The following is a 14,729-nucleotide window of genomic DNA, read 5'->3' on the forward strand; positions in this document are numbered from 1 at the left end:
CTTTATTTGATCATTTATAAATTGTGGTTGATTTTGTTTCCAAGAGATATTAATTTGGGTTGTTATTTTTTGTTTTATATAAGACAACCTTTGATCTTTTTTGAGTGAAATGGATTAGCTGACAATGGAGAATTAAATTTGGGAAGCTATGTTATCTTTGAAATTAATAAAACACATATTTTTTATGAAATTTGAAGGGACCGAACAATGTTGTCTAAAGGTGAACATCAATCGGTCCCACTGTCTGTATTGCTGAAGCGGGAACTAGCCCAAGAGAAGATTGAAAGACCCAAAATTTCTCATGGTCAAGCTAATCAGATCAAGAAAGGAGAAGACTTCACCTTCCTCAATCCCGAATGCCAACGGGTTTTGGGAGATGAAGTCACTACCTTTTCAATTTTTAGGGTACGTTATTATGTTTCTATCTTATGATTTTTACGAGATATTTTTATTTTCTATGGTGTAATGAAATTTATCATGTTGGATGTTATCTTTAAAATTCTCAATAGAGTTTTTTATCACCTAATGATGTCATCCTTTCCTTAGGTTAACAAATTGTTACATTGAGCCATAAATTTCATGTTGACCTTTGATATGTTATGTAGTATCCTATATGTTTGAGAAAACTAGCCATGGTGCCAAAATTTGATGTTTTCCCCATTTGCCTTTCTATAACTTATTTTCTATGTAGAATCAACAGTTATTTCAAGAGTCCGGAGAAATACTTTAATTTCCCATTTAAACTTTATTGCACGGAAAATATAATTTTTGCAAACAATGCACTGTTGTGTTACATTTTCACCTATGAATTTTGCATGTTTGACCTAAAAAATTTATTCTTGACAAATTGTTAAATATATGTAGTCACACGTCCTCTTTTTTGTATTAATATAATTATTGTCATTTATATTTTTTTCATTCCTTTTCTAGTTATTTGATGGACACAATGGGTCGGCAGCCGTTATATATACTAGAGAGAATCTATTGCAGAATGTATTGAGTGCTATTCCCGCAGACCTTAATAGATATGAGTGGGTTGCAGCATTGCCTAGGGCTTTGGTTGCAGGATTCGTCAAGACAGACAAAGAATTCCAAGAAAAAGGTATTAGTTTTTTCTTTATATAAGGAAGCTATTATAAATCTTAACATGAAGTTGCCATGATGTCACGACTCAAAAAATGAGGTCATGGTAGCACCTACTAAATCCTACCAACAGGTATGTCAACCATTATATCAAAACAAACGATAATACGCCTAAGGAACAAAAGAAGTAGAACAAAGCATAATAAGACAGTTCAAAGAAAAAGCAATGGAAATAAAAAGAATATATATATATATATATATTACCCTTGAACAAGGACAAAATACAATATCCATAAAAAATTTGGTGGATGCTAGTGAAAAACTACTACAAAAGATCATGTACAGACTAGACATATACAAGAAATACAAATATTGGCTTGAAATACAAAATACTAGTCATAAATATATATAAATAGATGAGTCAACCATAAATGAAACTAAGCTCACCCTCAATCTCTGAAATGTCAACTACAGCAGCATGAGGAACAACGGGGTCGACTAGCGCTCACATATACATTAAGAAAAAAGGTGCATAGTGCAGTATGAGTACCAAATCAACATGTACTAAGTAGGCTTCATAGGCAGACTGGACTTGCGATTGAAATAACATAATAACAAGTAAGTAAACAACGGGGTAATAAGGCATAAATAAAGGAGTGGCTAGTCCTGAATCATAATACGGCTACTAAACATATGTGGAAAAAGCAATAAAGTCATATAAACTTAATTGGACCTCCATAAGACAACAAGGTACAAACAAAGACATGCAATAACAATCAAATAATTAATAACCTGACCAAACCCCTATAAACCCATCGACTACACACAAAGATACACTACAAGTCTCAACTCAAAAATGACGATGAAAACCGTCCCAGAATCTGAAATTGGGATAACACTAGAATCTGACATTAGGATAACACCAGGTGGTTGCATCTATTGGAATCTTACTTCTGAAAATCCCGTGCTTCCCAAAATATTACATTGGAAATCTTTGATATAACGTAGCACACACTAGAATATTACATTGGAAAAGTTAGTCCTTCCAAAAATCTTACACCAGAAAGCCTTATTGAAACCTAGCACATCACTGAAACTTATATCAGAATTGCTAGTCCTTCGCAAAATCTTACATCAGAAAACCATAGAAACCAAGTCAATCTCAGAATCTTACATCAGAATGAATACACAATAACCTAGTAGCTCACGGAATATTACATCGCAGTTGTGTTGAACACTAGCATATCCTGGAATCTTACATCGTAATAGCGCAACAACACTAATTAGCCCCTCTCGAAATTGCACCTTGGGTCAGGTGTCTTACAGAAAGGACTAGGGTCCTGAATGAGTCTTGGTAGTTATCTCACCATAGCCATCCACTCGCACATACTAGTAGGGCTATCCAAAATTCACAACCTATCTCAAAAGGATGTATCTAGCCCAATCCATTTTAGAATCAATCCCCACATGCCAGACAAGCTAACATCTAAGGAAAATACTAGAGAACCTAGGCTAAGGGTCAATAACATCAATAGTAAGGCTATTCGAGCTTATTCACAATTCACAAGAACAAATATAAGATCAACTACTCATGATTAACCCAATAATTCCTGATAAAATCACAACACAGCTAAATCAATCAAATCATAATAAAAACAAGTACTCATGCTAAATACTAGCCTAACACTTAGCAAATTCTTATTTGAGGATAATCAATACGCAAGGTTTAAGAATATTAAGTTGTAGTCTACCTCAAGCCAAACACGTGCACTCCAAATCTCTAAATCTATATTTTTTACCTTTGAGATGCCTCCTAACGATGTTTAATGATTAAAATATTGATCATGATGTCAATACAATCTTTTCGACATCCATACTACAAAAATTGATTTTTGGTCTAAAATTGAGTCAAAATGTCAAAGCAGGACCTGCAATAGGAATCAAAAATTGACTCCATCAATAGGTCGCAGCAAGCTCAAGGAAATTGGATGTAAAGATGGGCATAATCCGAGCTGCAAAACACTTTAAAACAGCCCAACAAGCAACAAACTTCACAATACTCATTACTAACTAAACTTCACAATTGAAATGAGAGCTTTCGAGCTTAAGAGTGTGAATAGTGACCTTAATGACCTCCCCACACTAATCCCAGCTCTAAGATGAGAATTCCCACAAAAATTACCACAAACAGAGCTCTCAAACTCTTCTCTTCACTTATGAAAAGTGAAGAAAAAGAATAAGATATAATCTCCCAGTGATGATTGCAAAAGCAGGCAAGTGGCTGCTAAAGCAGCAAAATCATAGTTAGTCGGCCACTGCTAAAGAGCTCAAGGTCTGCTAAAGAAGATACGACTAAATCAATCAAGGGCCGCTAAAATGGCTATTGATAAAGCGGTCGCATCGTCCAAAGTTAAGATGAAAACCTTCTCTAAACGGGTCCTCAGGATTTGTTTTGAACTTCGTGAAGATAAGTAAACTATGATAACCCACAAAATTCCATGTTTTGGACTGAACGAAGATATCAAAATTTCCATTTGAGGTTATATTGACAAAGAGTGGGTCCTACACCCATAGCTCCAGTTTTGTCAAAAAGCCAAAAGGTAGCTCGAAAGGAGTATGGAAGTCTAAGGACCCAAATCAAAGATCTATCTAAAGTAAATTCAATACGACAGGCTAATTGAACAATCATGATTGCATTCTAAGGTTTTCTGCCTAAAGTTTTGACCATAATGAACTGTTCTAACTTCAAAAGCTCCAAAATAGAAAAACTTTCATAAAAACCAAACAAACGATCCGGTGACCAAACTATCAGCCCCAGCAAGTCATAAATGAATTGGGACTCGTTAGTAAAGCCCTAAATGCTAAAAATATTTATAAACAAAGAAAATGACCTTGATGGTCATTACAATATCCACTACTAAGAGGACTTTCTACTTCAAAATTAAATAGTTAAGAAATATATGAAGGCTCGAATAGGTGGAGATGTTGAGCTTGCAAGTCATGATTGATCTCCTAGGAAGCCTTTCGACTGGATGGTGTCTCCACTGAACCTTAACCACAAGAATATCTCTCGAGCACAACAACTTTACATACATATCCAACATAGCAACTAGCTCCTCCAAAAAGTTCAAATGATCATCTTGCTGGACTTAGTCATACCGAAGCACATGGGACTTGTCAGAAACATATCAGTGAACTATTGACACATGGAAAACTAGATGAACAACTGAAAAGGCAAATGGCAAGTCCAACTCATAAACAAAAACTGTAACTCCTCAAAGGATCTCAAAAGGCTTAATATATATAGGGCTAATCTTATCCCTCCTCTCAAATCACATCATGCCCTCCAAAGGTGACACTAAGAGGAACATAAGATTACCAACATCATAACTGAAGGGACAAAGCCTATAGTCGGCATAGCTTTTCTGCCTTCTCTCAGCTTCTCGTAGCCTGTCTTGAATAACTTGAATTCAAGCTAAAGCATCCTGAAGCAAGTCCGTACCATGAGGCCTAGAATCCAAAGTGTGAAACCAACCAACCGGAGATCGACAATTCCTACCATACAATACCTCGAACGGGCCATCTAAATACTCGAATGGTAGTTGTTATTATAAAAAACTCTGCCAAAGCCAAAAAAAAATGATCCCACTATCATTATAAATCAAACACATAGGTTCAAAGCAAATTCTCAAAAATCTAAATAGTCCACTTTTATTGCCCATCCGTATGTGGGTTAAATGTTGTGCTAAGATAAACCCAAGTACCTAACTCCTCCTCAAATTCCCTCTAGGAGATCGGATTGAATTGAGAACCTCTATCAGAGATAATAGACATTGCACCTTATGAAAACAAACAACGTCTTCCACATGGTTATGAGCCAACCACTCGACACTAAAGGAAGACTGAATGGGAAAGAAATGAGTCAATTTGGTCAATCCAACCACGATGACCAAAATTCTATTAACATCGCAAGAAGTTTGTGGCAATCCCACAAGAAATTTCATAGTGATCAGTTCCAACTTCCACTCAGGAATGGGTAATCACTAAAACTCACTGTCAGGCCTCAAGTGCTTAGCCTTTAACTACAGACAACATAGGCATTGAGCTTAATATATTGCTATATACCTCTTCATATCACTCCATAAGTAATGTTTCCTTAATTTTCTATACATCTTGGTTGTGCCCGGCTGAATAGAATATCTAGAGTTGTGAACCTCCTAAAGTATCATTTGAATCACATCTACAACTCGAGGAACACAAATACATTGGCTAAATCTCAAATACCGTGTGAGTCTAAGGTCACCTCACCAGGGCCATCGCTCCAAACTTGATCACCAATTTGCCTTAAACCCTCATCCTCAGATTGACAACCATGAATATGCTCAAATAGGGTGGAGCAAGCATCGCTACAAGCTAAAACTCGACTAGGATCGGAGATATATTCCTAGCTAATCCACAGGCAAAGTGTTGGATGTCCAACGCCAAGGGTCTCTTTATGGAGTACCCGTACTCACTACTTTCCAGCTCAAGGCATTTGCCACCATATTTACCATGCCCGAATGGTATAGAATAGAGAGAATATAGTACTTTACAAGCTTAATCTACCTATGCAAACTGAAATTAAGATTCTTTTGGCTCAAAATAAACTAAAGACTCCAATGATCTGTGAAGATCTCATAATTATCTTCATACAAGTAGTGCCTACAAATCTTAATAGTGAAAACTACAATTTCTGACTCCAAATCATGAGTGGTGTAGTTGCGCTCATACACCATTAGTTGCCTTGATACATATTCTATAGCATGGCCCTACTACATCGTATTTATGAATCCATAGTAGTCTGCCAACCAAACGAAACACCAAATCTTTAACACTAAGGTGGGCCTAGCCCAATCACGAATGGACTCAATCTTCGTTGGGTCTACCATAATTACATATTTGAATACCACGTGCCCCAAGAAAGCTCTAAACTCAAGAAGAACTCACACTTTGAGAACTTCGCATAAAGTCGTTGATCTCTCAATGCATGGAACATAATCCTCAAATGTTGCTCATGATCCGTTTACTTCTTGCATAGAAAATAATATTATTGATGAACACAATAATGGAGGATTTTTTATAAGGCCTAGAAACATGTTTCATCAAGTCGATAAATATCATTGGGCCATTGCTCAACTAAAAATACATCACTATGAACTCATAACAGTCATAACGAGTATTAAAATTTGTCTTAGGGATGTCCTATTCCCTAATTAACAACTATGATAACTAGATCTCAAGTCGATCTAATAAAACAATGTGGCACCCTAAATCTAATCAAATAATTCATCGATACGAGGCATAGGATACTTATTCTTCACTGTCACCCTATTTAGTTGCATGTAATCAATACATAAATGCATAGAACTATATTTCTTTTTCATAAAGAAAATGGGATCACCCCAAGGTGAGACACTAGGTTTAATAAAACCCTTACACAAAAGATCCCAAAGCTGAATATTTAATTCTTTATGCTCAATAGGTGTCATACGGTAGGGTGGAATAGAAATAGGATGAGTGATCGACTCTACATCAATAACAAAATAAATATAACACTCAAGAAGAAGGCCATGTATTTCCGTAGAAAAGACATTTGAGAACTCAAGCATAATAGGGATAGGATAAACTATAGGGACCTCCCTACTAACATCATGTACATAATCCAAATAGGCTAGGCACCCATTAGATACAAATCTCTGATCCCGAATATAAGAGATAATCCCAATTGGTGTGCGCTACATAAATCCTACCACACAAATTGAGGAACACAGGGCATGGCTAAGGTAATAGTCTAGGCAAAGAAATCTAGAACTGCATGATAGGGTAATAATCAGTCCATTCCAAGAATAACATTAAAATTTGACATATCAAACAAAATAAGGTCATATCATAAGTCGCACTCTCGGATCGTCACCATAAAAGCACTACAAACCTGATCAACTATTAAAGAATCACCCACGGAAGTTGTACTTTCAATGAAACTGAGAAAAGGTTCAGAAAGAAACTCCAATCAATGAGAAAAGTAAATAGACACATAAAAATATGTAGATCCTAATCAAAATAAGCAAAGGCCCACTGATGGAAAACTGAGAACGTACCTACAATAATTAAATTAGGCCTCAGCCTACAGCCAAGTAGGAACCGCATAGAAATGACCATGCCCACCCCTGGACTCATCTCTTCTTGTTTGAGCACATCCTTGAGTACTCTAGACCACCCCTACGAACCTAAGATCCTTCTCTACTTGGAGGTGATACAAGTCTATGCTTGGGTCAATATCTAGCATAGTGTCAGATATCACCATAATCGAAGCAAACTCTATCACCGTAAGGTATACGTGGAAGACTATTTGATCCACCATGGCCTGAATTTGGCGGGAGGCCTGAACTGGTCGGCGAAAAGTGCCCAATTGTATGCCTTTCAGATTGATAAGCATGCCGACCTCTGCTTGAGAAGCTTTTACCACAGGATTGAGAACTACTATAGCTGCCTTAGAAGCGACTGTTCATATTACTTTCCCTTCGAGACTCATGATGGAGTTCCTATATAGTATGAGCATTCTCAACTACATCTAAAAATGATCTACCCATCAATATAAATGAGTTTGTAGCAATCCAGAGCAGAAACCTCAACAAAGCACCAAATTCTTTCCTTCTTTGTAGTCAAAATCATAGTAGCATGTTTGGAGAGCTCATGAAAATGGGTCACATACTCCAGTACTAACATGGAGTCATACTCCAGTCTAGTAAGTGGGTCTCTTAATCTGTCCATGATACTACGGGGCATAAACTTGGTCTGGAAGAACTCAGAAAATTTCATCCAAGTTAAAGGAAAGGACCCTACTGGGATACACTCTATGAATGTACGCCACCATTGTTTGGGTGGCTGTCTAACTGATATGAAGAATAATGGGCCCCTATGGACTCAACCAAGCCCAGGCATACAACCTCTCACGACAAATAGTCAAGAACTTGTAAGCATCATTTCTTGTAGCCTCTGAAATCCTTGGAGGAGCCAATCTCAAGAACCTTCCGAACATCTTCTACACCTCTACTATCATGGCGGCCTCAAGTGTCGTAGGCTGAGTAACAATAGGTGGTGGTAATATTTCTACATTGGGATCCACAATGAAAGGCTACACTCCTGGACCCACTTGATACTGCCCCATACCCCCTAGTACCGCTAATAGCTAAGTGATGGCAATTTGAAGGCCCAACGCAACTGTAGGACTAGGTGACAGTTAAGTTGGTCTCAGCCCCATCGACTGCTAAGGAATAGGCACATGTTGTGGCTCAATAACCAGATCAAGAGTCACATCTCTAGATCGATTTGAGCTTGTGCAATAGCTTGTGCACAACCTCGAGGTCAACCCTAGCCCTAACCCTAGTAAGGGCTCTACCTACTGGCTCAGGAGCATTGTCCCTAGCTGCGACACCTTTCATAGGCACCATCGACGAAAGGTTGAAACAAATGAGAATTCCATATACCAACAGGACAAAAAACGCACAATATGGAATTAAAAGAAAGAATCTCCCTAAAGATGTCTTATAGCCTCCTCAAGATAAGTTATAGACATCTTCGCACCAATCCACAGGACTCTAATAGATAATATCCTTGGACAAACTACACCGCTGAATCTCAAGCTCTGATACCAATATTTCATGATCCAAAACTGGGGTCATGATGACACATACTAAATTCCAATAGTATGTAAGTCAACACTTATACCGGAACAAATAATAATGGGCCTAAGAAGAGGATAAGTAGATCGAAGCATAATAAGATCATTCAAACAACAAAAATAAGATGTAATATATATATATATATATATATCCCTCACACGAGAAAAAAATACAATATCCATCCCAAAAACCTAGTGGATGCTAGTGCAAAGCTACTACAAAAAATTAGGTACAAACTAGACACATACAAAACATATACACACTATCTAAAAATACAAAAGACTAATAATAAATATACAGAAATATATGGGACAATCATGTAAAATAACAAGCTCACTCTTAGTTTCTAGAATATCAGCTACAACACCACGAGAATCAATAGGGTCGACTAGCGCTTGGATCTACGTCAAGGAAAAAGATGTCAAGTATAGTATGAATACCAAAATAATGGATACTCAGTAAGCATCATAGGACAACCAAGCTCGTGATTGAAAACATAATAACAAGTGAGTAAATAATGAGGTAATAATGCAAAACTAAAGACATGGCTAGTCTTGAATCATAATAAGGCAATGGCTATAAATGGAGAAAGCAATAAAGTTATATAAACCTAACAGGACCCCCACAATTCCTAAAGTTACAAACATAGGCACAACAATAAAATCAAACAATTAATAATCTGGTAGAAACTTCACAAACCTGATAGGTACACAAAAGAGCTACCCTACAAGCCTCAACTCGAAAATGACCATGAACACTAGCCCAGAATCTGATATTGGGATAACATTAGGTAACATAGCATCTCCCAGAATATAATATCAGAATAACCATTTCTTACCAGAATATTACATCAGAACGTATTAAAAGAACCTAGGACACCCCGGAATTTTACATCGAAATAACTAGTTCTTCTCAGAATCTTACATTAGAAAGCCTAATTAAAAATCTAGCACATCCCAAAAACTTACATCATAATAGCTTGTCCTTACTAGAATCTTATATTAAAAAGCCTTAGAAACGTCGGAATGACCACATAGAAATCTAGTAGCTACCAAAATCTTACGTTAGATCAGATGTACATAACACTACCATATCTCACAATCTGACATCAGAATAGCGATAACACTAACTAGCCCCTCTCAAAATCTCACCTCGAGTCAAATTTCTCACAAAAATGAATAGGGTCATAAACAATTCTAGATAGTCATCTCACAATAACCAGCCACTCACAAATACTAATAGGGCTATGTGAAGGTCAAAACCTAGCTTGGAGGGTTGTGTCTAACCTAATACATTCTTCAATCTAGCTCCACGTACCATAGAAGCCAACATCTAAGGCAAATACTACCAAACCTAGGCTAAGGCTTATTACTAAGATCATTCTAGCCTATTCACAACTTATAAGAATAAATATAACATTCAACTACTCATGATCAACCCAATAATTCCTCATACAATCAAAACACGGCTAAATCAATCAAATAACAATAAAAAGAGGAATCCTGCTAAATACCAACCCAACACTTAGCAACTTATCATCTAAAGACAATCAACAAGTAAAGTTTAAGAATAGTAAGTCATACCGTACCTCGAAGAAAAACATGCATGCTCCAAACCCTTAAATAGATTCTGAGCCGCCTCCAAATGATGCAACACTGTCAAAATAGTGATGTCGACATTCATACTATCATTTTTACTCCCATATTGGAACAAACAAAATTGGGTCTAAAAGCAAGCCAAAATGTCAATGTGGGACCTACATAGGAATCACAAAATGAACTCTGTCAATAGGTTCCAACTAGCTCAACGAACATCTGCCCCCAAAATGGGCACAATTTAAGCTCTTAAACACTTCTAAACTACCCAACAAGAAATAATCTTCATAAAACCCATTTTTAGCAAAATTCAACAATTTAAACGAGAACTTAGGAGCTTGAATAGTGATCATAACGACGTCCCCATGCTAATCCCAGCTTAAATATAAGAATTCCCATGAATATTGCCAAAAACTAAGCTCTCAAACTCTCTTCTTCAGTTATGAAAAGTGAAAAAGAAGTTGAGTCAGATATAATCTGTCAACAATGACTGCAAAAGTGGTCACTGCAAAACTGCTTAAGTATTTGGGCCATAATTGGCCGGTCATTGCTAAAGCGGTTGCGTCAACAGCCTTGGCATCAACCAAAGCTAAGATGAAATCTCCTTGAATGGGTCCTCAAAATTAATTCAAAACCTCATGAACACAAACAAACTATGCTACCCCACTAAATTTGATGCTCTGGATTCTACAATGATGTTGAAACTTTCGTCCAAGATCTACTCGACCAAAAGTTGGTCCCACACGCAAGGCTACATTTTTGCCAAAAAGACACAAGATAGCTTGAAATGAGTCAGGAAGTCTTGAGACCCAAACGAAAGGTCCATCAAGACTAAAAATTGATATTAATGATCTAACGAAACCATCAAAATTACATTCTAAGGTCGTTTACCTAAAATATTTGACCAAATTCAACCGTTCAAAATTTAAAATCTCTAAATCATAAAAACTTGCATAAAATCAAATGAACTATCTAGTGACCGAACCATCAGTCCGTCGTAAATGACTCGGGCCGCTATAGGAAATCCCTAAACACCAAAACTACTGAAAATAGAGAAAATGACCTCAAGGGTCAATACAAATGAAAATATAAATGATAGAAGAAACCTCGTCATTTAGATGATATAGTATTATTGTGTGTGCTTGATTATTATAATATTATTACCATTGCTTCTAAACAATTTGATTTGAACCTATTACTCAAGTAATGAATCTATGGGGTTTGCTATATAACTTGTAATGACCTATTGGAAGTTCTATTATAGTAGTTCTTTTTCTGTTGGATATCACGAATCTAAGAGGCAAGTCATTGAATTAGACTTTAACTTCTAAACTCTTTGATTCAACTATATATAAACTTGTATTCACCTTTTATAAAGTGATCCACCATTACCTCTTTGTCTTTTGGAAGGTGAAATGTAGTAACATCACAAACAAAACGGAGACAATCTACTTGGAATGCGTCAAGTTGGAGTCTTTTCTTCTTTTATTTGCATAATATTCCTACTTTAAATACAAGAGTTGTTTTTTGTGTTTTGTTTCAATGCATTCATTTTCTCCAACTTTTGTTACATACATTATTTAAGCTAGCTGGTGAATAGAAGGTTACATTAAGTCCTTCAATATAGTTATGCTTGTAATAGTCATATTTCCAATTACCTTCTTTACTTCATGATATAATATCTTACTTAAAATATCAGTATAGTTTTTCCAAGTACTAGTATGAATATATACTATTATGAAGTTTTTTTATGTGACGTTGCAGCACCAAAATCAGGGACAACGGTCACATTTGTTATAATTGAAGGATGGGTTGTAACAGTTGCATCAGTTGGTGATTCTCTGTGTGTATTGGAATCTGCAGAAGGGGGAATTTATCCTCTATCAGCTGATCATAGACTAGAGTGCAATGAAGAAGAGTGAGATTTGTGCCTTCTATGAGTTCAATAATTTATGAATATGGGATTACCTCTAGATTAACATTTTATTTATATATTTTGAATTAAATAGGAGGGAACGCATAACAACAAGTGGTGGAGAGGTTGGTCGGCTTAATACTGGTGGTGGTACACAGGTAACTTTTTATTAATGCTTGAATATATCATGAAATAATCATGATATGTCTGAATTCACTCTTTCCTTCTTTTGTGTACTCAACATTTACAGATTGTGGTAATTAATGGAAATGTACTACATGAAATAATCATGTTTGGACCACTATATACCTCTTCATAGCTACTTGAAATAGGAACTTCTGACTCATAATTTTCTTTATTAGCATGTCATAATTTTTATTTACGTTCTTTCACTTGTCTATTTTTATTCTTATATTTATTTTCTTGCAGATGTTTGTCTTATCAATTGATTTCAGATTGGTCCATTGAGATGTTGGCCTGGTGGATTATTCCTTTCACGATCCATTGGTGATATGGATGTTGGCGAGTTCATTGTTCTTGTACCCTATGTAAAACAAGTGAAGGTTTGTCTATTATGTGCTTCCCCTTTGCATTTTCTGTTCTGGGTCCTTTGATCAAGTGTATATTTCCTTTGTGTATCTGCAATTATACATTTCAGCTTAAAAAACATTTAAGCATTCACTTTATAAGGCTATTACAATTATCACCACTTATAATTGTCCACATCAAATTAGGGAAGATGGAAGTGCAATTTGAAATATTCTAATATTGAAGTTGTATTGTAAATTAGCTACTCTCTCTGTCCCAATTTATGTTACTTACTTTCCTTTTTAGTCAGTCCCAAAAAGAATGACATATTTCTATATTAAGTTAACAATTTAACTATAAAATGTTTATTTTACCCTTAATGAAATGATATACAGTAAGACAAATTTCTATCATTCATTTTGGACCACAAGTTTTAAAAGCCTTCCTTTCTTTCTTAAACTCCGTGCCGAGTCAAACTACCTCACATAAAATGGGATGGATGGAGTAGTATTTTTTATTAAAAGTTTGAATCTAATAATGATGATATCACTTTGCAAGAAGTCAATTTGAGGATAGATGGAGTAATTTTTGTTACCTATATCAGAAAGAAATATGTAAATTATGATTTCCATATCTTAAATTGTGTAATATTCATGTTGATTATCCCTTTTCTCTAGGACTGTAAGATGTCAGCTTTTATATGTTAATTAGGCTCTTTATCTCTTTGGCATATTAAACATGTCCTGAGCACTGTAAAACATTATGCAAACAGCTATCTTCAGCAGGTGGAAGACTAGTAATTGCGAGTGATGGTGTCTGGGATGCTTTGTCTATAGAAATATAGGTCGAATGTTGTCGTGGAATGTCTCCGGATGCTGCAGCTTGTCAAATTGTTAAGGTAAGAATATGATCATTATATTACTCCATGTATGTTATTTATCAGATTATTTAGTTGATTTATTTTCTTTACTATCGATTCTCACCTCTTTCCTCCAACATACAGGAAGCGGTGCAGCCAAAAGGAATTCGAGATGACACAACTTGTATTGTGGTTGACATACAGCCATTAGAAAAGCCAAATCCTCCCCAGCCACCACCCAAAAAGTCAGGGAAAAAAGTGTTTAAGTCTATATTTCGCAAGAAAACTTCTGAGTCGTGTTCTAATACTGAGAGAGATTATGATGAACCAGATGTGGTTGAAGAACTATTTGAGGAAGGATCTGCGTCACTTTCTAACAGGTCTGGTCATGCTTAGTATTCTAATATGTCAGTTTTGTTTCTATATACATGTCATGTGTACTAGTGCTTATATTTGGTGTCTTCTTATAACTGCAGATTAGATGCTAAATATCCAATTTGCAACATGTTTAAGTTATACATCTGTGCCATTTGTCAAGTAGAAATAAAGCCTGCAGAAGGTATTTCAATACATATTGGGTCCTCCAATACAAGAAACTTTCGTCTGTGGGATGGCCCTTTCCTTTGCTCAAGCTGTCAAGAGAAGAAAGAAGCCATGGAAGGAAAAAGACCTTCCGGAAGTAAGGCGCCTCATTTCCTACATAATTATTACCATTTTGTCATAAAGATTAATGTTGATCAGCCTTTTGGTTTATTTTCTTTTGCAGATGGAAGATATAGTAGTGACAACGACTAGTTAACCCCCACATTCAACTATTAACAATTATTGCACGGATGACTATAGTTGGTAGTTTGACTGTAGATTTCTTCTATTTCAATACAGAAAAAAAAGATATAGTTGGGTTTGCCTCTTTTAGGTCAAAAGATTAGAGAGTAACAACTGTCTTAGTGAATTGATGTGCCACTTTCTAAAAGAAGAGGTTCACATATTTAAAGTACATCTCTCCCCAGCTACATGTGATAAGATTA

The 14,729-nt window shown here is 35.9% G+C and overlaps 1 pseudogene; it reads left to right on the forward strand.

Annotated features, from left to right (window-relative positions):
- The first annotated feature begins 207 nt into the window (after positions 1-207).
- On the forward strand, positions 208-14,496 carry LOC102595079 (probable protein phosphatase 2C 12; annotated as a pseudogene).
- Positions 14,497-14,729: the final 233 nt, after the last annotated feature.

Source organism: Solanum tuberosum, unplaced genomic scaffold (assembly GCF_000226075.1).
Source record: "Solanum tuberosum cultivar DM 1-3 516 R44 unplaced genomic scaffold, SolTub_3.0 scf00043, whole genome shotgun sequence".
Lineage (NCBI taxonomy): Eukaryota > Viridiplantae > Streptophyta > Magnoliopsida > Solanales > Solanaceae > Solanum > Solanum tuberosum.